Genomic DNA, 24791 nt, shown 5'->3' with positions numbered 1-24791 from the left:
AATTTCAAGAAAACGTCCTGGCCAGATAGCTCCACTGCATTGTCCAAAGCAGCAGAGCTTGCCGGTTCCATCCCCGGTCAGGGCAGATGCAGGAACAACTCGATGTTCCTGTTTCTCTCTCTCTCTCTCTCCCTTCCTCTCTTGCTAAAAATCAATAATAAATTTTTTTTTAATTTTTCAAGAAACCAAGTTGGTATTCAAAACAAAAGGCCCTTAAAAAAAAAAAAAAAAAAAAAGGTGTCCTTGCTCCAGAAGGATCCTGCCTCTGTAAAATGGCCCCATTCTGCTCAAGGTGAAACCCTTTGCAGCATAAGTTGAAACCCTTGGGCCAATGTTAGTCAAATTTTTCAGAGATTAAAAGATGTACACGCAAGCAAAACCACAATCTAGATGGTACTCTCTGATTAACCAAGTGGTAAGACGTCTGAATAGTCCTTAATCTTTTAAACACATCTGTGACACCTCTAGCTTTAACTCTTCTAAAATGTCCCGAAATGGAAGTTGAAGTTTTTACCTACAATTAGCAGGTTCATTTTTAAAAAGGTGACCACAAAATCCAGTCCAACTCAGGCTGCATATTTCTACCTGAGATAACTCGTTAAACAGAAAAAAAATATTTTCAAATGCTATGATAAGGAGGAATCAACTCTGAGAGACACACAAATTAAAAAGTAATGGTAAGTAGCCCTGGCCGGTTGGCTCAGCGGTAGAGCGTCGGCCTGGCGTGTGGGGGACCTGGGTTCGATTCCCGGCCAGGGCACATAGGAGGTGCGCCCATTTGCTTCTCCACCCCACCCCCGCCCTCCTTCCTCTCTGTCTCTCTCTTCCCCTCCCGCAGCCAAGGCTCCATTGGAGCAAAAATGGCCCGGGCGCTGGGAATGGCTCCTTGGCCTCTGCCCCAGGCGCTGGAATGGCTCTGGTCATGGCAGAGCGACGCCCCGGAGGGGCAGAGCATTGCCCCCTGGTGGGCGTGCCGGGTGGATCCCGGTTGGGTGCATGCAGGAGTCTGTCTGACTGTCTCTCCCCGTTTCCAGCTTCAGAAAAATACAAAAAAAAAAAAAAAAAAGTAATGGTAAGTAGAAGGTACTGTTTTATTGTAATCTCTAAAAATCTCTCATTAATGAGCCAATAAAATCTAGAATATTCAATAAAGTTCTCGTGTAATTCATAACATGCTGGTATGAATTTTGATTCATCTCATCAAACACACCCAAAAAGCAAGCTCAGCAGGTATCAGAGCCCTGCTAAAACAAATCTCGTTCCACGAGGTCAGCCCCTGCACAAAATCTTGTCCACTATCGTGACAGACATTTCTCGCGATCAGTCAGCCTGAGTGTCAACCCCTCCCACTGACATGCCGACAGCTATCAAGGCTCAACTACAACAGGAGGGCACACACAACCCACACCGGGGACCCATCTGGAGCACTGGCTCAGCTGACTAGGGAGACTGGGCCACGGGCCCCACAGACACCTACTAGATAAGGCCACTCTGCCAAAACCAGGATACACAGCAGCTCTACCTTATACATAGAAACAAGCACAGAAAAGCAACCAAAATGAGGAGACAAATAAACATGTACCAAATAAAATAACGGGACAAAACTCCAGAGAAAGAACTAAACGAAATGGAGACAAGCAATCTACCAGATGCAGAGTTCAAAACACTGATTTATAAGGATGATCAACGAACTTAGGGAAAGAGATGACTTCAGTAAGAATTTTAACAAAGAGCCCTGGACTGATAATTTAGTCAGAGCAGTGGTCCCCAACCCCCGGGCCACGGACCGGTACCGGTCCATGGGCCATTTGGTACCGGTCCGCAGAGAAAGAATAAATAACTTACATTATTTATGTTTTATTTATGTTTAAGTCTGAACGATGTTTTATTTTTTAAAAACGACCAGATTCCCTCTGTTACATCCGTCTAAGACTCACTCTTGACGCTTATCCGTCTCACCCTAAAGGCTGGTCCGTGAAAATATTTTCTGACATTAAACCGGTCGGTGGCCCAAAAAAGGTTGGGGACCACTGAGTTAGAGCATCATTCTGGTACCACAGGTTGAGGGTTTGATCCCCGGTCAGGGCACTTACAAAAACAGATCAATGTTTCTCTCTCTTTCCTATTCTCTCTAAAATCAGTAAATAAATTTTTTTTTAAAAATTAAAGAGCTAGAAAACAGAAAAGTGGAGATGGAAAACATAAAAAAAAGAACCAGTCAGCCTGACCTGTGGTGGCGCAGTGGATCAAGTGTCGACCTGGAATACTGAGATCACTGGTTCAAAACCCTGGGCTTTTCCAGTCAAGGCACATATGGGAGTTGATGCTTCCTACTCCTTCCCTCTTTGCTCTCTCTTCTCTAAACTGAATAAATAAATTTTAAAATAATAATAATAAAAAAATAAAAAAGAATCAGTCAGAAATGAAAAATATAGTATCTGAAATGAAGACTTCATTAAAGCCCTGGCCAGTTGGCTCAGTGGTAGAGCGTCGGCCTGGCGTGCAGGAGTCCTGGGTTCAATTCCCGGCCAGGGCACACAGGAGAAGCGCCCATCTGCTTCTCCACCCCTCCCCCTCTCCTGCCTCTCTGTTTCTCTCTTCCCCTCCCGCAGCCAAGGCTCCATTTGAGCAAAGTTGGCCCGAGCCCTGGGGCTGCGACAGAGCAACACCCCGGATGGGCAGAGCATCCCCTCCTGGTGGGCGTGCTGGGTGGATCCCGGTCGGGCGCATGCGGGAGTCTGTCTGACTGCCTCCCCGTTTCTAACTTCAGAAAACAAAAAAAGGAAAAAAAAAGACTTCATTAAAGGGAATCAACAGTAGAGTCGACAGGCAGAAGAAAAATCAGTAATTTGGAAGACAAGGTGGCAACAACATTCCAACCATGCACTGCCTACAAGAGATCCACTTCAGACTGAAAGACACATAGTGGTGCAGTGAATACAGCGTTGGCCTGAGACACTGAGGGAGGACCCAGGTTTGAAACCCCAAGGCCACCGGCTTGAGCGCAGGCTCATTTGGCTTGTGTGCAGGCTCAACAGGCTTGAGCATGAGATCATAGACATGACCCCATGATCTGTGGCTCAGGCTCAAGCCCAAGGTTGCTGGTTTGAGCAAAAGGTCACTGGCTCATCTAGAGCCTCCCAGTCAAGGAATGTATGAGAAAGCAATCAATGAACAACAAAGTGCCACAACTACGAGTTGATGCTTCTCATCTCTCTCCCTTTCTGTCTGTCCCTGTCTATCCTTCTCTCTGTTTCTGTCACAAAAAAAGAAAATAAATAAATAAGCTTAATTTAAAAGTAAAGGCTTCATGAAAACCCTCTTATTACCGATTTTATAAACATTAAAATGTTTGCTTTTTGTTTGTAAAGTCTTAATTTGAATTTAAATTCTTTAATGGCTTAAATACAAGTACAAACTAGAACTTCTTGGCTTAAGTGATCTGTACTAAAAAGCAAATGATGACCAGTGGAATTAATTTTGTCTTTCAGTTAATACTGCATTTAAATGACTGGTTGAGACTCCAGACAATAAAAAGGATAGAAGATTTTCATTGAAATTTTTCACTTCATTGATTTAGTTATAAAATATCATTATATTATTGTTTCTTCTTAATTGACATATCAATTAAAACATGCAACAAGAATGTTCAAATATTCTACAAGATGAGAAGCCTGATCTTTTGAAAATTATTTTCAAATTTAATTAACTTTAATAACTTCCAATCCCACTCCACAACATGCTTTGAAGACCATATCCACCAAGACTACCTATAAAAAAAATCAGATTTTCTCACTTTTTAAAAATAATTAAATATTTTTCAAGTTTTCACCACCAAACCTACTTACCAATCTGTATCTGTGCCCAAACAGGGTGGGACTAAAGTGGTCAGTTTATTCCTGTGCTATTATTAGTTACTGTATTACTACTTTCCATACGAACTGTAAACCTACTTTTGCCCAACCCTGTATAGTCTACCTCACCTTCTGTTACTAAGACCAAATGATTCTTACTCACATCTTAGACCAATCCCTTTGGTCATTCACCATATCCTATCTCCTCCAGGCCATGAAAAGACAGTGCTTCAGCAATATCTATCTCTCCTTCTATCTCTCATCATCAAACTTTCCTTTTTCACTAACGGACCATTCCCATTCACTGTCTCTAATCACTGTAGTTGCTCTCTTCTCATCCTCTTTTCAACCCATTCCTATGAGACTTACATCCTGAGCCCTCAGGATCACCAATAGCCTTCTCCACACTGCTAAATAACATGATCAATTTTCAATCCTTGGCCCTTGCCAGTTGGCTCAGTGGTAGACCCTGAACCTGACCTATGGATGTCCCAGGTTCGATTCCCAGTCAGGGCGCACAAGAGAAGAGACCATCTGTTTCTCCACCCCTCACCCTCTTCTCTCTCTTGCTCTCTCTCTCTCTCCCCTCTCCCACAGTCATGGCTCAATTGATTCAAGAGTTGGCCCGGGCACTGACCCTGGCCTCTGCCTCAGGTGCTTAAAAAAAAAAAAAGAAAAGAAAAATAGCTCGGTTGCCAACGCAACAGAGCAATGCCCCGGACGATGGGCAAAGCATTGCCCCATCGGGGGCTTGCTGGGTGGATCCCGATCAGGCTCATGTGGGAGTCTGTCTCTCTGCCTCCCCTCCTCTCATTTAATTAAAAAAAAGAGAGAGAGAAAACAACTTTTCAATCCTCATCTAACTCGAATATGAAACATCAGCTGACACAGTTGAGTACTCTCTCCTTAAAGCACTTATTTCAGGATACCTCACTCTGCTGGTTTTCTTCCTGTACTGAATCAACCCCTTTTTGGTCTCCTTTGCTGGATCTTCCTTATCTTTTCAACATCAGAAACTCTCGGAGATCAATCTTTGGGCCTTTTCTCTATCTACTCTCATCTCACCTACTCTTAAGCTTTAAACATAACCCATACACTAATAAGGCCCAAATTTATATCTCCAGCTGACAACTCTCCCCTGAACTCTAGACATCTAGAGCTTATAGCCTACTCAGCATCACTACTTAGAGAGACCAATAGCCATCTCAAACTTTATCTTCAATGCCATCCTATCTCCCCTTTCAAGTCTATTCTTTCTCATAGTCCTCTTCTCATTAAATAACAATTTCATCCTTACTCTTACACACGCCAAAAACTTTGAAGTTATCCTCAACTTTTCTTTTTCTCACACATTCTCTGTCATATCCTACAGCAAATCCTCTTGGCTCTATCTTCCAGAATCTTAATAGCTCTCACCAGTGCAACCAATTCCACCCACATAATCTCTCACCAAGATCCCTATAATAGTTTCTGACTGGTTCCCCCACTTCCTTCCTCACCTACAGTCAGTTCTCACTACAGAAGCCAATTTGATCCCTTTACATCTTAGGTCGTAGCATATCTCTGCTCCACACTCTCCAAATGTCTCTCATCTAATTTACATGAAAGCCTAACTCTTACGGTGGCCCACAAGACCTTTCAAGGATTATCCCCCACCCCTCCACCCCAAATCAGCACACACTAATACCCTTCCCTACTTAGCTTTTCCTACAGTACTTAACATCTGACGTACTTATTATTTTACTCATTTAGAACATAAACATCTTCAATCCAGGGACTCTGTTTTATTACTGATATGAATATCGAAGCCCAAAACAGAGTATGGCACAAAATAGCTATTTATTAAATTGACAAATTAATTTTACAGTCCTGCCAACTATAAAATAGCTAGTATTATTGCAATGAGATAAGAAACAAAAAAACAGAGAAACCTGACACTTTAGTTAGCCTACTCCAGCTCCATCACAGCAAATATAAACTTTCCATCAGACTTTTTACAGAAAATAGATTCACTTTTACCTAAGGCCCTTAAGGGAACCTTAGCACTTTTTAGGAGCAGCCAGGTCCTAGCTCCTCTTAATATTTTTAGAGAACATAATTCATGATATGTGTTTGTGAATGGTAGGCTTGATCCATTCACATTTGTTCAGCCTCATACCAATTAGAAATTTTCTTTGGTTAAAGTAATGGCTGATGCCACGTCTCATGTGACTCAATATAAAGCAAACAAGAATCAAAAAAAAAAAAAGTAAATGTTCGTTGCTAACAGGCATTTTCATTTCACAGGAAGTAGGACTATGAAGCATCATTTGATACAAAAGATCATTGTTTACCTGAGATGGGTCTCTAACGGAACATTTTTGATAACTAGAAAGACTTTCAGGAAGTAATTTTCAACAGGGTATAAAATGTATTTTTAACTTTTAATTAAAGTCATACAGTAAATATTATACTTGACTCCTCTAGACACTTGAGTTAAAAAAGGGGAGGCAAGCAAGCAAGTATAATAGAATCAACAATCTTTTTCACAAAATTAATCCTCGACTGAGTGTCCTAGGATTGATGGGGGTACATCTTAAAAAACACAAGCACATTTTTCTCTTAAAAACAAAAAAAAGGAAGCAAATATAGAAATAAGATCCAAAAAATTCCCCAATTACAAAGTTATCGTCTATTGCCGTGAAAGGATTTCAAACTGAGTAAATCAGATAAAGCTAAGAACTATATGATTTCACACGTTGGTGGGATATAAAACTGAGACTCATGGACATAGATAAAAGTGTAGTGGTTACCAGGGGGGAAGAGGGCATGGGGGAGGAGGTGGTGAAAAGGGTAGAAAGAGGAACAAATACAAGGTGACAGAAAATGATCTGACTTTAAGTGATGGGTATACAACATAATCAACAGTTCAAATGCTATAGAAATGTTTACCTGAAACCTATGTACTCTTATTGACCAATGTCACCATGTTAAAGTTAATTTTCTAAATAAAAAAAATTTTTAATTAAAAATAAAGAAAAATATTTCAAACAAATTAGAGGTACACTAAGATTTTAATATTGTAAATTGTATCATCATTGATAAGGTGGGACACCATAAGAATTTCACTGCACTGGAAGAAATGCAAAACATTTTTTAATATAAAGTATACAGCATCTGCCTGAGACGCAGTGGACAGAGCGTTGGCCTAGGACACTGAGGACCCAGGTTCAAAACTCCACAATTGCTGGCTTGAGCGCAGGGTCACCAGCTTGATTGTAGGATCATAGAAATGACCCCATGGTTGCTGGCTTGAACCCAAAGGTCACTGGCTTGAAGCCCAAAGTTACTGACTTGAGCCCAAGGTTGCTGGCTCAGCTGGAGCACCTCCCACCAAGGCACATATGAGAAAGCAATCAATGAACTAAAGTGCCGCAACTACAAGTTAATGCTTCTCATCTCGCTCCCTTCCTGTCTCTCTCTCTCTCTCTCTCAAAAAAAAAAAAAGAGGCCTGACCTCTGGTGGCTCAGTGGATAAAACATTGACCTGGAACGCTGAGGTTGCTGGTTCAAATCCCTGGGCTTGCCTGGTCAAGGCACATACAGGAAGCAACTACTATAAGTTGATGCTCCTATTCTCTCTCTCCCCCCCCCTTAAAAAAATAAAATTAAAATTAAAAAAAAGGCATACAGCATTCGAGTCAACTACACCAGTGTTACAGCTATGTGTTTGTTCTTTTGGATTTGGTGCAAAAAATCTTGAGTCTCTTTCCAGAGAAAATGAAAAAATGATAGACATCTGATCAGTTACTCCTCACTGGGAGTTTTCTTTATGAAATTAAAACTGTTCAAAAATCTTTTTTCTTTATTCAGTGAGAGGATTGGCAAAGAGACAGACTCCCACATGTACCCCCACCATGATCCACTCAGCAAGCCCACTTGGGGTGATACTCTGCCCACCTGGGGTGTAGTTCCATTGCTCAGCAACTGAGCTCCTCTTAGCATCTGAGGCAGAGGCCATGGAGCCATCCTCAGCACCTGGGGCCAACTCGCTCCAATCAAGCCATAGCTGCAGGAAGGGGAGGGAGGGAGAGAGAGGGAGAGAAAGAGAGAGAGAACCAAGAGGGGGAGGGGTAGAGAAGCAGATGGTCACTTCTCCTGTGTGCCCTGACTAGAAGCAAACCCAGGACATCCACACACCAGGCTGATGCTCTACCACTGAGCAAACCAGCCAGGGCCCAAAAATTATTTTTTTACTGATCTTTCTATTAAAAAAAATCAGTATCTGTTGGTTGCTTGGATTTAGGAATTCAATTTTTGTTTCAGTGACCAATGTCAAGTTTCAGGCTTTGTGTTGCATATTTAAACTTTCTACCACCACTCTATGTCAACTAGGTGAAGTCTTCTAGAATAGTCTATATACTTGAAAAGATAATCACAAGTAATAAATAATAAGATATTGGCATCTATTTATGTAACTACTTTTAAATACTTTTCAGAAGTATATGAAAGCCTGTAGTTTAATAGTTGTAGTTTTTATAAACATATCTCTGAAGGGTGTTTATTTTTATTTTTATCAGAGGTAACAATACGTTTTTATATATTCTGCCTACTTGTAGGTTTTCATTTTAACATTTAGATAACATATGGAGTATAGCTTCCTTGGGTTCTTATTTTTAAGTTATTTTTGATGTGCATATTAATGAAGCCCTGGGAGAAATAGAAAATACAGGCTGCCGTGTTGGGGCCAGAAATACAAAGAAATGAGTAAGTTCTTTAAAGACATTATGACACCTACCTTCAAAATTAGAATCAGCAGCACTCTTCAGATTAAAGTGCCTGTGCTCCCCTCACCCCGGGAGTCTGCCTAAACCGTCAGAGTGCCTAACGTGGTGATTATGGACAATAAAATTCATCCTACTCTGTGCTCTTTAGGTTCCTAAAAGGAAAGCAATTTTTTCTTTCCTTTATGATTAAAGAGGTATGTAATCTTAAATATCAATCTACAATAAAACTGTAAACAATTTTAAAATACTAAAGCATTACTTCGGGAGTGAAGGCAGAATAACTTGAAGTGATATTCGCCCAGGTACCCTAAAGCCTGGGGGGAGGGAGAAGTCAGAAACCAGTGCGCTGCTGCACTGCTAGGGGGTCAAGTTCGTCTATCCCACCTTCTATTCCCCATCTGAGACCACTAACAGCTTCACACCCCGCATCATCAGAAAAAGACCAAGACATAAGGGCTATCTTAATTCCTTGAGATGAAGATTCAAATGCAAGCTACACAAACCTCACTTGTTAATAATTGAAGAGGAGCAAAGAGGGAATCCAAAGCTAACACTTTCTTGCTTTATAAATAAGTCTACATTTGCTTGCCTTATTATCAACTCCCTAGGGCTAATAGTTACTTTAAATATTAATTTGAAATTTTCAATTTTCAAACATTGATGATATTCATTATATTCACATTGCTTTTTCTAGGAGTTATCCTTGTACCTCTCTACAGTACCTCTACAAGTATCTTTGTTCTTCCCTGGCTGAGGTGTTCCTGCCACATAAATAATGAACTAAAAAGTAAAAATTCTCTTTTTTTTTTAGCAAGGCATGAGAGACAGACGGACAGTCAGGAAGAGAGATGAGAAGCATCAATTCTTTGTTGCGGCTCCTTAGTTGTTCATTGATTGCTTTCTCATATGTGCCTTGGCCAAGGAGGGGAGGGGGCTCCAGCAGGGCAAATGACCCCAAGCCAGCGACCTTGGGCTCAAGCCAGCGACCAAAGGGTTATGTTTATGATCCCAATATCAAGCCAGTGACCCCATAGTCAAGTTGGTGAGCCCGTGCTCAAGCCAGTGACCTCAGGGTTTCAAACCTGGGTCCTCTGCATCCCAGGCCGATGCTCTATCCACTGTACCACCACCTAGTCAGGCAAAAAGTATTATCTTTTATATGGGAGCATCAAGACAGGAATGCTCTGTCTACCTGACAGGAAACTCTTTAGATAGCAATCTAAGTTGGAAGTTCAAGTTCCAAGGATTTCAATGAACAGAGCATTAGGAAGGGTTATTCTGTCTAGAGTCTAGACAAATGAAAAAGCAAAAGAGGAAATTCAGAAATGTGAAGCTGAAACTGAAGGGTGTATTAAGGAGGAGGAGGAGGAGGAAGAGAAGGAGAAGGAAAAAAAAAACACTGTGAAAGTGAAGGAAGAAAGGCAGACCCTACCAAAGCATAAAGGGCTTTAACCTAATTCTTTATTCCACAGGCAGTAGAGAGCCATCTGAGTAGATGTGCATATCAGAAAGAACACTGTGTTCTGGCAAAAGAGACTGTAAGAATCCAATTGATGAGAGGGAAAAAAAACACATCAAAATTAGAGCAGCATCAAAGAGAAGTACAGAATGAGATTAACAGCAGCAAATAATTAGTGAACGCATGAACCAACAAACTGAACAGGTTTAATAACTGACTAGATGTCTCAAACATAATTAAAAGAAAAATTAATGTTATATGAGAATTGTAATCCATTATGTATAACTATTGTGAATTGGCCATTAGTTTCATGAGTCTTTGTCTTGTAAGTCCACTAACAAGTAAATTCAGTATGGTGATTATATTTTAAGGTTACTGTTCAGCAACTGGATTTTTCTGATTGTTACAATCTGTTAGACTGTAACAAAAAAGATTGTTGTCTGGATTGAATCAGATACAGATATTCATTGCTTGCCATCCTACTTAGTATTTCACACAAATCTGTTGAATAAAGGAAATAGAGTAACATAATTTCTCAAAACATTAATGAAAACCCAATTTTACCAAATAGAAAAATGTAAGTAAGTTAGATTTTTTTTTTAGATTTCAGTAAAAAAGTAGATTTATAAGGAACCAAATAAATCAAACACTATATGGGATGTTCTTTTCCTGGACTTCTGATTTTTCACAGCAAGACTTGAGACAAACATAATTTATGTGTTACTATGATCCCTCATGTAAAGTGTTTTATGACCACAATGGTTTTGTCAAGGCACTTAAAAAGTTAACCAAATAGCCCTGGATGGTTGGCTCAGTGGTAGAGCATCGGTCTGGCGTATAGAAGTCCCAGGTTCGATTTCCAGTCAGGGCACACAGGAGAAGCAATCATCTGCCTCTCCACCCCCACCTCCCCTCAGGCAGCCATAGTTCTAATGGTTCTAGCAAAGTTGGTCCCAGGCACTGAGGATGGCTCCATGGCCTCACCTCGGGAGCTAAAAATAGCTCGGTTGCCTAGCAACGGAGCAGTGGCCCAGACAGGCAGAGCACTGCCTGGTAGGGGGCTTGCTGGGTGGATCCCAGTCAGGCTCATACTGAAGTCTGTGTCTGCTTCCTTGCCTCTCACTTAATAATAGAAAGAGAAAAAAAAGTTAACCAAATAATTAACTTTTCACAAACAAAAATAGTCACTCTAAAATGTAAAATAGTGATTATAAGCTTCATACATCTTCCTAGCTCATAAAGCAAGACTTCACAAGGAATGCTTTTTATAAGATTAACAGGCTTCAGTTTTCCTAAACAGAGTTAAAAGTAAGCAAACTTTTGTTTAAGTAGAGCTTACAATGAAAGCTCTCTCCTCTACTGAACTGTGGGCATTCTGCCTTTACTCCTAACCACCAACAGAGCTATGAATGGTTCCCTTTAAAGCTGCTGCTTTCAACCTACACCAAAATCCAGCCTTGAGTTTTTACAATATCAACTTTATTTATGCAGTCCCTAGTTACTAAGGTCAACAGAATCCAAAAACTTTGTCCAAGTACTCAGTTACTATTTTTATAATCTCATACATCTTCTGGACTTAATTACACTGTGATTATTGAACAATTAAAATTCAACTCAGCTACAATTTAGTCTCAATTCACAAGAATTACCATCCTAGAACAGAATCCATTAGACTACTGAGTAGTCTTCATGAAGGAAAAATTTCTTCATACTCACAATTTGAGCCTGCTTTTTTGCTTCAGTTTAGTTTTTATTATTAAAGTACTATTAAGTACATACAATCTTCTCATAATTTCCATTCAATATGGATAGTATATAATGAAAATACACTTTACATTTTTTATTAATATGGCAAAAGAACAGAGTTTTTAAAGCCAAATGAACCATTTAAAAAGGCTTCTGTAGCCACCAGCAGGGCCCCTCCACCCTCCTCCAGACTGCCTCTCCCCACTGCAGGCCTGCGGCCAGCTGTCATCCTGGGACTGCCCTTCCCCACTCAGTTCTCCTGGGCATACACTGAGGTCCTTTCATACCCCCAGATGTCTTCATTCTACCTGTACACTTAAATGGTAGATTAAACACACACATACACATACAAACAAAAGTGAATTCAAGGTTAAAAGTCATTTTTCTTCAGGATTTTAAAGGTTTAACAAGTACAGTATTTTTATACCCAGAATTGCGCTGCCTTTTAGATTCCAACCACTTTATACTCCGCTTTATTTCTCACCTCTAAGCTGGAAGCTTAAAGGAACTTGCCTTCATGGGTGCTCTAAATTTCCAGATGACGTGGCTGAGTGTGCAGTGCTTGAACTCCTTATGCTACACACTCTGACAACACATTCGGTTGGGGGCACAAGTTACGCATAGCTGAAGAATGTTCTCATTTTATTTCTATTACCTCTTTTAAAACATCTCCGTTTTTCTGTTCTGTAAGTTAATGTTGCTCCTCTGTGAGATTGGTACACTCATTTTCTTCTCTTTTCTACTACTGATTTCTTTACTTCTTTATGCTACCTTCTGGAAAATGTCCCCACTTGGTTTTCTAATCCTCCTATTGACATTTTTTTATTTCTATACTCACATATTTAATTTCCCTCTATTGTCTTTGCTTCTTTCTTGCTGCTTTTTTTCTGCTTTATTTCCATTCCTGTCTTTTGTGGAAACACTTTTCTCAACACATCTAGTTTTCTATTCACATTTAGAAGGCACTAAAAAGCTGACGAGAAGCTCTGTTTCAGTAAATCAAGACTATCACTTTGTAAACTTCCAGCTAAAGCAACTGGGCAGTACTCTTTGGCGGGAAGTTCCCACCATTAGTGTCTGTTCCTCTTCCTCTAATGAAGTTCAATTTTACAGAGAACAAGGCTTCTGGTTCTCTGGCAAGACATTTAAATAACAAGAGGTCTAACCTCTTCACATCCAGCCTTTAACCAACCCATTGCCTTTGCCGAGTCTTACCCTCATGTTGTGTTGTATGTAAGTGAAACCTCCAAACCCTTCACCTCTTATCTCCTCTGACTAGTTTCCCCTTCACAAGAACTTACAAATGCAGATTCCTCCACTTAACCAAGTCCAATAGCATTCCTCTATCCAAACTGGCTGAGATCCCTCATCTATTGAATACTTTTGCCTCCTCCTTTTCATCGTTTTGCTCTTGTAGATTTACACCTTCTTTTTTTAAATTGCTGTGCTATCATTTTAATGAAGTATCAGGATAGAAAGAACAGACAAATGTATGCAAACAAGAAATTCACGTTGGCCTGACCTGAGGTGGTGCAGTGGATAAAGCATCGACCTGGAACGCTGAGGTTGTCAGTTCAGAGCCCTGCACTTGTCTCGTCAAGGCACATATGGGAGTTGATGCTTCCTGCTCCTCCCTCCTCTCTCTCTCTCTCTCTCTTTCTCTCACTTTCTTTCCTCTTTAAAATGACTAAAAAAATAATTTTTTAAAAATTCATGTTTAACAAGGAAAAACATTTTTATAGAATAACTGACTTTTGCCTGACCAGGCGGTGGCGCAGTGGATAGAGCGTTGGACTGGGATGCAAAGGACCCAGGTTTGAGACCCCGAGGTTGCCAGCTTGAGCACAGGCTCATCTGGTTTGAGCAAAGCTCACAAGCTTGGACCCAAGGTCGCTGGCTCAAGCAAGGGGTTACTCGGTCTGCTGAAGCCCCACGGTCAAGGCACATATGAGAAAGCAATCAATGAACAACTAAGGTGTCACAACGTGCAACGAAAAACTAATGACTGATGCTTCTCATCTCTCCGTTCCTGTCTGTCTGTCCCTGTCTATCCCTCTCTCTGACTCTCTGTCTCTGTAAAAAAAAATAAAAATTAAAAAAATAAAATAAATAAAAAAAGAATAACTGACTTTTCATTATTTTCCTCACTGCACTGGGAATGTTTAACAAAGCTTATTAATCTGAAATTTTCACAACATTTGAAATTTTAGTGCTTTTTAAAAACCCTCAGTATTTATTAACACAGTTAGTACTTCAGTTTTTTAACTTAATATTTAACAAGTTTCTCATAAAATACATTCCAGGTAAATGAATTATATTCTCACTGATTTGTATTCCTAACTTTCAGTATAAAAGTGGAAATGTTTCCCTAAGGGAAAAAAGGTTTAACCCCAGGGCACAGTAAAATAATTTAAAATCTTTTGAATTTTAAAATCATTATAAGAACACCAAGCCTAGACTCAACCAGCTTTACAAACAATACACCCAAACACACAGACATAATGAGAAGAAAATGAAACCACAAGAGAAACCTGCAGGAAATGAACTGAGTGATATGGAAATAACCAAACTTCCGGATGCAGAGTTTAAAATAATGATTGTAAGGATGCTTAGGGATCTTAGAGCAACAATGGATGGTCATTATGAACAACTAAATAATGAAAGAGCAAGTATAAAAAAGGACATTGAAATATTAAAAAAGAATCAGTTGGAGATGACAAATACAATATCAGAAATGAAGACCACAATGGAAGGAATTAAAAACATGATGGATGAAGCTGAGGATTGAATCAGCGAGTTGGAGGACAAGTTGAATGAAGGCATGGAAGCAGAGCACAAAAAAGAAAAGAGACTCAAAAAGTCTGAGGAAACTTGGAGAGCTCTGTGACAACATGAAGAGAAATAACATTCGCATCATAGGGGTTCCCGAAGAACAAGAGAAAGAACAAGGGATAGAGACTTTGTTCAATCATATCATAGCTGAAAACTTCCCTAAATTAATGCAGGAAAAACTCTCACAAGTCCAAGAAGCACAGAGAATTCCATTAAAGAGAAACCCAAAGAAGTTTACACATAGACACATTGTGGGTGGAGCGCAGAGTGCATTCCTAACAGCTGTGGCTGATGCAATGCTGTGAGAACACTACAGCACCTGAAACCCTCTTAGGCACACCAAGGAGGGAGCTCGCCTGCTGTAAGGAAGTAACTCAGCGCCAACCAGGCAACTCCCTGACCTTTTCAGCCATTGGCAATGAAGGACACACTGCAATACCCTATAGGCTGAACCCATGTATATAAGCTAGCTTACTTCCTGAATAAATTGGATCTGCGTCACTGAACCTGGTCCCCAGAGTCGAGTCTTTGCATCTCCGTTGTCCTCACCTCCGGCTGCCGCCCAATGTCAGGCAGAGACCTAACCAGCATGCAAGGGATGGGTGAGTGACCCTCTGAAATGGAAAACCTTCTCCCTCACTCTCGAGCCCCGCAAGCTCAAGCCCTGCACACCCTACTGCAGAGTAGGCAAGTTAAAGTTAGTGAAAAGGATCTTTGTACCTACTGGGAGATCCTCTCTGGTTTCAATCCTTGGCTCTGGGATGCGCCTCTCTGGGACCTGGATACTTGGGCCCGAGCTTTCCTGGATGTCCGTTCGGCCGAAGTACATGGGGGACAAACCTTCCCTCTCGGCCTCATTCCTGTCCTGTTAGCGATACATGCCTGCCTGACCAGTGCTCCTCCTGGGGACCCTCTGCTGGTGCCAAAGATATTGCAGCTGCCTCTCTCTCTGGGAAGCCCCTACCTTCCTATTCACCCCCCCTCCACTGAGGAGAAAAGTAGTTTAGCCTCCGAGTTTGACAAAATCGCGGCTGAGCGCACAGAAACAAAACCAACCAAATTGCTAACCGCGCCATCAGCTCTGCCGCTGGAAAAAGCGGAAGTCGCTACTTCCACATTCCCTGCCAGGGCTCAATGCCCCACCCCAGCCTCTCAGACACCCTTTTCTCCAACATGTGTTCCTGCTGAAGACCCGTGGGCCAGCCTATACGCCCCCATGTGTCTTTTTTCTTTGTCTGTCTGTCTTGTCTATTTTTCTGTATCTCTCTCTCTCTCTCTCCCCCGCCCCTCTCTCTGGAATGACGCTGGAATGACCCAGCCACAGCACAGTGGCAGAGATCACACCCTCTTATAACACAAGGGAGAAGCTATGCTTGTGTTTTTCAGCCAATTTGGATCCCAGGAACCCCCCAACCTGCTTGACAGGGTTTCTTGGGCATCCACTAAATGGTTCAGTCTTTACCTGTCCAAAGCCACAGCTCTGGCCTTCTCCACAGCAACTATGCCTGAGGGGAAGAGGTCCTCAGAGCTCCAGAAGACCTCGTGGCTGGCATGTGTGCCCCATCACCTGGGGGGATGTGGAGGCTTTGGTGGGGTGGGCCGAGAACTGCCCCTGATGGGGCCCCAGGCCCTGGTGCTCTATTCTTGCTTATGTGTGCTGTAGTAACCTCTGACTCACAGACGCAGGTGGCAGCAGCCTGGGGTTTGAGCCCAGCAGCACGAGCTGGTGTTTTCAGTTCATCTTTGGAGGATGAGGAGAATTGGGCTGGTGTTGCGATTCACAGACTCCAGAAGGTAAACGGCAGCAGCTGCGGCAGGAGGATGAACGGAGGTGTGAGAAGCCAGGCTTGCATCACCGAGTGGCCGCTGGAATAGCAGGGAGTGTCTGCTAAGCTGCTGGTGGGTTCACAGACATTTTGGGACATAGGGGTAAGTGCCATCATGCTCTCCAGAGCAGAGATGGAAATGCTGACTGCCATTGCCATGTGCTCCTCTTTGGGACAGTGTAAGACCTGCCAGGATAGCAGGGATGAGGGGGGTGGCTGACGCCTCATGTGCGTGGACTGATTTTCTGGACTACGACCGGAGTGGGCACTGGCTCCTTGTTGGTTGAACTTACGAATTTTGGAAAATGTGAAATACCCTGTTGGGGTGGGGGAAAGCTTTGCTGGAAGCTTTTCCCATGGCTAGAAAGAAGGCTGAGGATATTTTGTGCTTTTAGCAAAGTGCTCAGAGACCAGTAAAATGTACCTTTGTAATTGCTGAAATTGTATGATTTGTCATGTTGTTGTAATTTGTGTAATGTGCCTTGCAACCATATGTAGTACGCAGCCCACAGCAAGCCATCAGTTCTGTGTTTGGACGCTGGGACCTTTGGGAGAAGGGGGTGTGCATGGACCTATACCCATTTTTCACAATCAAAATGGAACTGTGTTAAACGGCACCTAGAAGGTCTCTGTAACACAATGGGAGGGAAATGACATCTCGACCCCTAGGACGAATCCCCTGTTTAAGACCCCATTCTATTTCCTAACTAGTCAAACATTACAGAAGCTTGCCTCATTGTTTAATCCAGCTAATCTATTAGCATATAGTATAACAGGTATTATAGTTGTTTTAGTTCTACTAGGGTTCCGTTGCATAATGCATAGCATTCAGAAGCTACAACAACAGCAAGCTGTCATTCATCAAGTCCAATTGGCCTTAATTAAAAGAGAAGGAGAAGATGTGGGTGGAGCGCAGAGTACATTCCTAGCAGCTGTGGCTGATGCAATGCTGTGAGAACACTACAGCACCTGAAACTCTCTTAGGCATACCCAGGAGGGAGCTCGCCCACTGTAAGGAAGTAACTCAGCGCCAACCAGGCAGCTCCCTGATCTTTTCAGCCATTGGCGATGAAGGACACACTGTAACACCCTATAGGCTGAACCTGTGTATATAAGCTAGCTTACTTCCTAAATAAATTGGATCTGCATCACTGAACCTGGCCCCTGGAGTCAGGTCTTTGCGTCTCCGTCGGCCTCACCCCCGGCAGGACTTGTCCACAACACATCATAATTAAAATACCAAAGCTAAATGATAAAGAGAAAATATTAAAAGCTGCTAGAGAAAAAAAGGCTATCACCTACAAAGGAACCCCCATAAGGATGACATCAGACTTCTCAACAGAAACACTTGAGGCCAGAAGGGAATGGCAAGAAATATTCAAAGTAATGCAGAACAAGAATCTACAACCAAGACTACTTTATCCAGCAAGGCTATCATTTAAAATTGAAGGAGAAATAAAAAGCTTCCCAGACAAAAAAAAAAAAAAAAATTCAAGGAATTCATTACAACCAAACCAATGCTGCAAGAAATGTTAAGGTGCCTGTTGTAAACAGATTAAAGTGGGAAAAGAATATAGCAAAAGAGAAATACAGTTTTAAAGAATAAAATGGCAATAAACAACTACATATCAATAATAACCTTAAATGTAAATAGATTGAATAATCCAATCAAAAGACATAGGGTAGCCTGACCGGGTGGTGGCGCAGTGGATAGAGCGTTGGACTGGGATGCGGAAGGACCCAGGTTCGAGACCCCGAGGTCGCCAGCTTGAGCGCAGGCTCATCTGGCTTGAGTGGAGAGTTCACCAGCTTGGACCCAAGGTCGCTGGCTCCAGCAGGGGGTTACTCGGTCTGCTGAAGGCCCGCGGTCAAGGCACATGTGAGAAAGCAATCAATAAACAACTAAGTAGTCGCAACGCGCAACGAGAAACTGATGATTGATGCTTCTCATCTCTCTCCATTCCTATCTGTCTGTCCCTATCTATCTCTGCCTCTGTTAAAAAAAAAAAAAAAAAAAAAAAAAGACATAGGGTAGCTGCATGGATAAGAAAACAGGACCCATACATATGCTGTCTATAAGAGACACACCTTAAAACAAAAGATGCATTTTAACTGAAGGTAAAAGGATGGAAAAAAATATTTCATGCAAATAGAAATGAAATACCCTAAGAACACCATAGCACTGTTCCAGAAGGAGAAATGCACCCCCATGTTTATGGCAGCATTGTTTACAATAGTGAAGATCTGGAAACTTCCCAAGTGTCCGTCAGTGGACAAGTGGATTAAGAAGCTTTGGTACATATATACTATGGAATACTACTCAGCCATAAGAAATGATGACATCAGATCATTTACAATATCATGGATGGACCTTAATAACATACGAAGTGAAATAAGTAAATCAGAAAAAACTAAGAACTATATGACTCCATACATAGATGGGACATAAAAATGAGACTCAGAGACATGGACAAGAATGTGATGATAACGAGGGGCGGGGGGCCACAAAGAAAACCAGATAGGTGACGGAAGACAATTTGACTTTGGGTGAGGGGTATGCAACATAATCAAATGTCAAAATAATCTGGAGATGTTTTCTCTGAACATATGTACCCTGATTTATCAATGTCACCCCATTAAAATTAATTTTAAAAATGTCAAAATAAAAAAATCATTATGAAAATACATTTCACAGAAATTTTAACAGAAATACTCAAATGTATTCAATATATTTATAAAAGACACAATGAAGGAAAAAATATAAGTACCCAAAGCTAGCAGAACCATTACTATTGTTCATCATTTTCCACTATTTTTCCACCACATGATAGCAATCCCATAAAAGACCTACAACATTAGTATTTTTACTTTATTTCAATATTCTCAAACATTACATGCTAAATGAAGAGTCTATAGCTGAATAAAAACAGATGTAAAAATATCCAGGAAACTTCACATAAGCTCTACTACTCTAAGTAAGCTTGACAGAAAACAGTTTCTGAAATGATGACAAAAATGCATGTTAGAGATCTTCATCTCTGCGGCACTAATTCTCCTCTTTTGACTTTGTAGAAAATAACTAGACAGTCCAACTTATCTTCTAGAGAATATCAAAATATTGATAACCTATATCATCACTCAGGATATTTCATTCATATCAAAAAAGCAAAGTCATTTAAAATGTGCTGGATTCCATAAAATAAATCCATCTTAAGCCAAAACTTAGAACCAAATAACAACAATAACCCCAAATTTTGACTGTTTTTACAATATGAGCAATCAATGACCCATGTTGTTTTCAGTCCCAAATAAAAAAACAAGGGCTGGAAAAGTTAAGTGACTCATCCATAGCCACATAACAAGGAGCACTAGGACAAGGCTCTACTCTGTCCACCCATTTGCTTTCATTTCAACGGTGCCAGCTCTTCTTTTTTCTTTTAAAAATATATTTCTATCAGAGACCACTGGTAGAAATAGACTACAGAAAATTCTGCATTTTTATATTACATAACATCTAATTTTTTTGTTCCCTCAAAACAATTCAAGTACTGTATGCACTGCAATATATATTGCCAAAAGCCATTTAGAAATAGCAGTTAGTGTGGGTCAAAAGAAAAATTTTAAAATATTCAACCCATATGCTTCTACTTTACAAGTATTTGAACAGATCCTTATAAAAGATCAGAGTGGAGCCAACCTGTGGCGCAGTGGATAAAGCATCGACCTGGAATGCTGTGGTTGCTGGTTCAAAAACCCTGGGCTTGCCTGATCAAGGTACATATGAGAAGTAACTACTATATGAATTGATATTTCCTTTTCCTCCCCCTTCTCTCTCTCTCTTTTTCTCCTTTCTCTAAAATCAATAAATAATAAAATATTTTTAAAAATCAGAGTGGAAATAATTTTTTTCATTCTTAAATCAGCTGAAAAATTAATCTCCTTGATGAAGTGCTCTTTACCAATGGAATAAACTCATTGTGTGTTAGATGCTGCTTAGTCAGCTCTAACTCCTGGCGACTCTATGAATGAGTGATGTTCACAATGTCCAGTCCTCAACAGCCCTGCTCAGCTTCTGTAGACTCATTCCTATGGCTTCTTTTATAAAATCAGTCTGTCTCATACTTGGTCTTCCTCTTTTCCTGCTGCCTTCTACTTTTCCCCAAAGTTATGATCTTTTGCAAAGAACCCTACTTTCTCATGATATGCCCAAATTAGGACAACTTCAGTTTTGTAATTTTTGCTACCAGCTATATTTTGCACTTTTTCAGGCTTCGTTTTCTCAAGTACCCACATGTTCATCTTTCTAGCGGTCCAGAGTATCCACAGATATCTCCTACAGCACCAGATTTCAAATGAATCCACTGTTTTCCTATCAGTCTACTCCACTGACCAACCTTCACATCCAGACACAGTAACCAGAAATACAAGAGTATAGACCAGGGGTCCCCAAATTTTTTACACAGGGGGCCAGTTCACTGTCCCTCAGACCGTTGGAGGGCCAGACTATAAAGAAAACTATGAACAAATCCCTATGCACACTGCACATATCTTATTTTAAAGTAAATAAACAAACAAAACGGGAACAAATACAATAAAGAACAAGTAAATTTAAATCAACAAACTGACCAGTATTTCAATGGGAACTATGGGCCTGCTTTTGGCTAATGAGATGGTCAACGTGCTCCTCTCACTGACCACCAATGAAAGAGGTGCCCCTTCCGGAAGTGCGGCGAGGGCCAGATAAATGGCCTCAGGGGGCCGCATGTGGCCCGTGGGCCGTAGTTTGGGGACCCCTGGTGTAGATGATCTCAACCTTGGTCTCTAATGACACATCTTAGCTCTTGATGATCTTTCCTCATTCTTCCACTGCTGCCCTTCCAAGTATCTACTTTCTCTTAATTTCTTGGCTGCAATCTCTATATGAATTGATATCTGAACTGCATTAAGCAAAATCTTCAACAAATTTCAGTGTTTTCATTTTCTACGTTAAAGTACATATTTCCTCTTCAGTCATGATTTTTGTCTTCTTGATATTCACATGCAGTCCTGCTTTGGCACTTTCTTCTTTTGCTTTCATAGCTATTTCAAATCACTGCTACTTTCTGCCAGCAAAATTACTGACATTTCTTCCACCAATCTGCACTCCTCCCTCCTCTAAGTCTAGCCCAGTTTTCCGTATATGTTCTGCATACAAATTATACACATAAGCTGATAAAATCCACACCTGACACCTTGGCCTATAGAAAACTGTTCTGTCTTTCCATATTCTGTCCCAACAGTGGCTTCCTGTTCATAAAACAGGTTATGCATCAGGACAATCAAGTGCTGAAGCATGCCTATTTCTCTGAGAGCAACCCATAGCTTACCACAATACACAAAGTCACAGGCTTTAGACATAATCTAACCTTCTGAAATTCTCTGGAGCACTCCAGTAGTCAACAAATGTTCACAGTTAGATCTAAGTGCTTCTTTTTTCTGAATTCAGCTTGAACATCCAGCACTTCTTGCTCCATATAAGGTAGAAGCCTTTCTTGCTTCACCTTAAGCATCACTTCCTGAGTGTAAAATTAGAGCAATGGTCCTAAAAGTTACTGCACAAATTAGTATCACATTTCTTTAAGAGTGGGATAAAGTAATTGTGTACCTTAGAATTGATGGTTGCCAGGGTAAATTTAGAGTCAATGAAACCTTGAATGGATTGAAGAACCTGGCACAAATTTGAAAGGCATAACATACTTTTGAGATTTGTGCTCTAAAACTAATCATCTACATAGCAAGTGAGAGTCTACAGATCTCTCAGCATCTTCCCTCAGTTCATCAGTTATACCTACTTTTAACATACAGAGCAACTCTATTATTGTTTTCAGTTAAAATGTAAATTGCATATGAAGGAATATCATATTGGCATTAATTTTATTTCATTTGTTTAACTGGCAAAAGCTTATTTGTTTATGTAACTACTTTCTCTAACTTCCTTTCTCAGATCCACTCTCTCCATTCATTCCCAAGTACTCCTGGCTGATCCAGTCTCCACGTGGTTCAGCCAAGAGCCAAAGGTGGCAGTGAATACCAGTCACTAGCGATAACCTACGTTAATATGACATGCTGGCCTGCATCAATGAGTCACTGCCCTTGAATCTGACAAAGATCGAACAGTTGTGCTCAGGGGCTGCCTAACGTCAGTTTTTGGACATGCTGTTCCCTTGCCTCCAGTGCCTTGAAGGAAGTGAAATTATTAATACAAGCTAAGCCATAAAATACATCCAGAACTTCAAAATACTACAATCTGGGTTTAAGAGAATGTGTGTTTAATTTTGTGCGTTGACAAAATTCCTGTGGAAAAATTAGTAAAAGAAAGTTCTGGGACCATTTTGAATTTGTTCAGTGGCTCAAGAAGTTTTTTAATGCAAACTATGATTGAAAAAACTATAACCCTATAGCTGTCAGAAAACGTCATGAAACTGCAGTGGCTTCCTCCCCTGTTGCTCTAGCTCTGAACAAGCTGAAGAAACCTCTCAGCTCTCGAGTGTAGCTCCACTGAGGCCCACTGCAACACACAGAACTACTGCCACCCCCACAGGTGGCCCCGGGGGTGGCGAAGCAGCCGAACTGATGCAGCAGGTCAGCACACTGAAGCTTACACTGTTGAAGACTTGAAGAAAGAGATCTCTACTTTGGAAAGCTAAGGAACAATGAACTGATTTGCCAGGAGAATGAAAGGGAAACCAACCTTGTACTGCAGAGGACTATGGACATTCTCTATGCCCTGGGAGAAGGCTTTGTGATACCTGACGAGCGGGCCCACAAGAGGAACGAGATGTTGACAGACTGGAACAGCAGAGCAGCATCTGAATTCTTCACTACAAATCATGCACTTAACTGTAAAATACTCCCTTTCATTATTCTTAGAGGACACACAGGTTTCTTTTCATAAGCAAAAAGTATCTCTTCTTAAAGTGCACTCTGCATGTGTCACTCCTTTTTAGTTTGAATTAGGAGCTCTTACCTTGTAGCAGAGCAGTATTAACATCTAATAGAATCACCAAGAGAACAGAAACTGGCTGTGGGCTCACCATATGGATGCCGGAGAAGCTGTTTTTATGTGGCATGCTGAAATGGAGACCGCAGTAGGGAAATGTATTTGAATTTTAAGCTAATGTGAAATCTTGGCAAAGATTTTTAATAAATAAATGCCTTAAGAGGTTTAAAATATGCTTCAATGTTTCAAAATATAAAATGTAACCTGAGAGGAGCTTGTGTGTTGCCATGTGCCTGGGGAGGAAATGTCCGACCTTGGAACCTTTGGAACCTGCTACTTTGCAGGCCTTGCAAGGCTGCTGCAATCTTCACAGACCCAACCTCGACTCAGAAGAAAAGCTTAAGAAGTGGCTCTGTAAGCCATTTGGTGTCCTTGACCAACTGCATCTCTGCTAAGAAGCAAGAGGCACTGCTGCCTGGATGAACAGAGTGTTCCAGCCCTGAGATGTTTCTGTCGTACAGCTTTGTATCGAGCACTTCTCTGACAGTTTTTCCAATTATCCCTGAAATTTCTATGTACTGTGTTTTTTGGGAAATGTGTTCAGTTTTTAAATCAACTACTTCTAGGGTCTTGCCGACAGCTCTGGAATTTGAATTGGGGTTGTGTCCCATGTTGCTGCCTTATTTTGAAGTTTACATTTAACATGTGTCTCTGCTTCCTTGCCCACTAGAGACTACTCTTTGGCTCCTTCAAGTCTGCAGCTAAGAGTGGGAGTTCAGCACTCAGGTGATCATACTGCAAGTTCTTTTTGTACCTCTAACAAAGGAGGTGATTACTGAAGGCCATCTCTACCTTGAAATCTGCAAGGCTGGGTGTTTCTGGAACCTGCTGTTCACAGCCTTACACTGTTATCAGACTACTTTCCCAGTGCACTAACCTCATTAGAGATAAAATTCATTAGTGTGCTACTAAATGTTCATTTTCTTTTGCAGAAAATACAATACCATGTCTCAATTATTAGTATTTAATATATTTCATTACTTGCCTGACCAGCACAGTGGATAAAGTGTCAGCCTGGAATGCTGAGTTCACTGGTTCGAAACTCTGGGCTTGCTTGGCCAGGGAACATATGGGAGTTGATGCTTCCTGCTCCTCCCCCCTTCTCTCTCTCTCTCTCTCTCTCTCTCTCACACACACACACACACACTCTCTCTCTCTCTCTCTTCTCTCTCTAAAATGAAGTCTTTAAAAAATAAAATCTTTCATCCCTTAACACTCTTTCACATCTCTGCCCACAGCCTATTCAGTTCTTTTATTTGACAGAATTCT

The 24791-nt window shown here is 41.0% G+C and overlaps 1 protein-coding gene and 1 pseudogene across 6 annotated transcripts in view; one reads left to right on the top strand and one right to left on the bottom strand.

The window, feature by feature from the left end:
- The window catches only part of MYO6 (myosin VI), a 185358-nt gene that overhangs the window by 119402 nt on the left and 41165 nt on the right, over positions 1 to 24791 (bottom strand). The gene's annotated exons all lie outside the window — the stretch shown is intronic.
- Positions 1680 to 23335, top strand: LOC136319208 (microtubule-associated protein RP/EB family member 1 pseudogene; annotated as a pseudogene).

This window comes from Saccopteryx bilineata, chromosome 1 (genome assembly GCF_036850765.1).
Source record: "Saccopteryx bilineata isolate mSacBil1 chromosome 1, mSacBil1_pri_phased_curated, whole genome shotgun sequence".
Taxonomy (NCBI): domain Eukaryota; kingdom Metazoa; phylum Chordata; class Mammalia; order Chiroptera; family Emballonuridae; genus Saccopteryx; species Saccopteryx bilineata.
The sequence above is the reverse complement of the archived record's forward strand: the minus strand, read 5'-3'. Positions and strand labels throughout refer to the sequence as shown.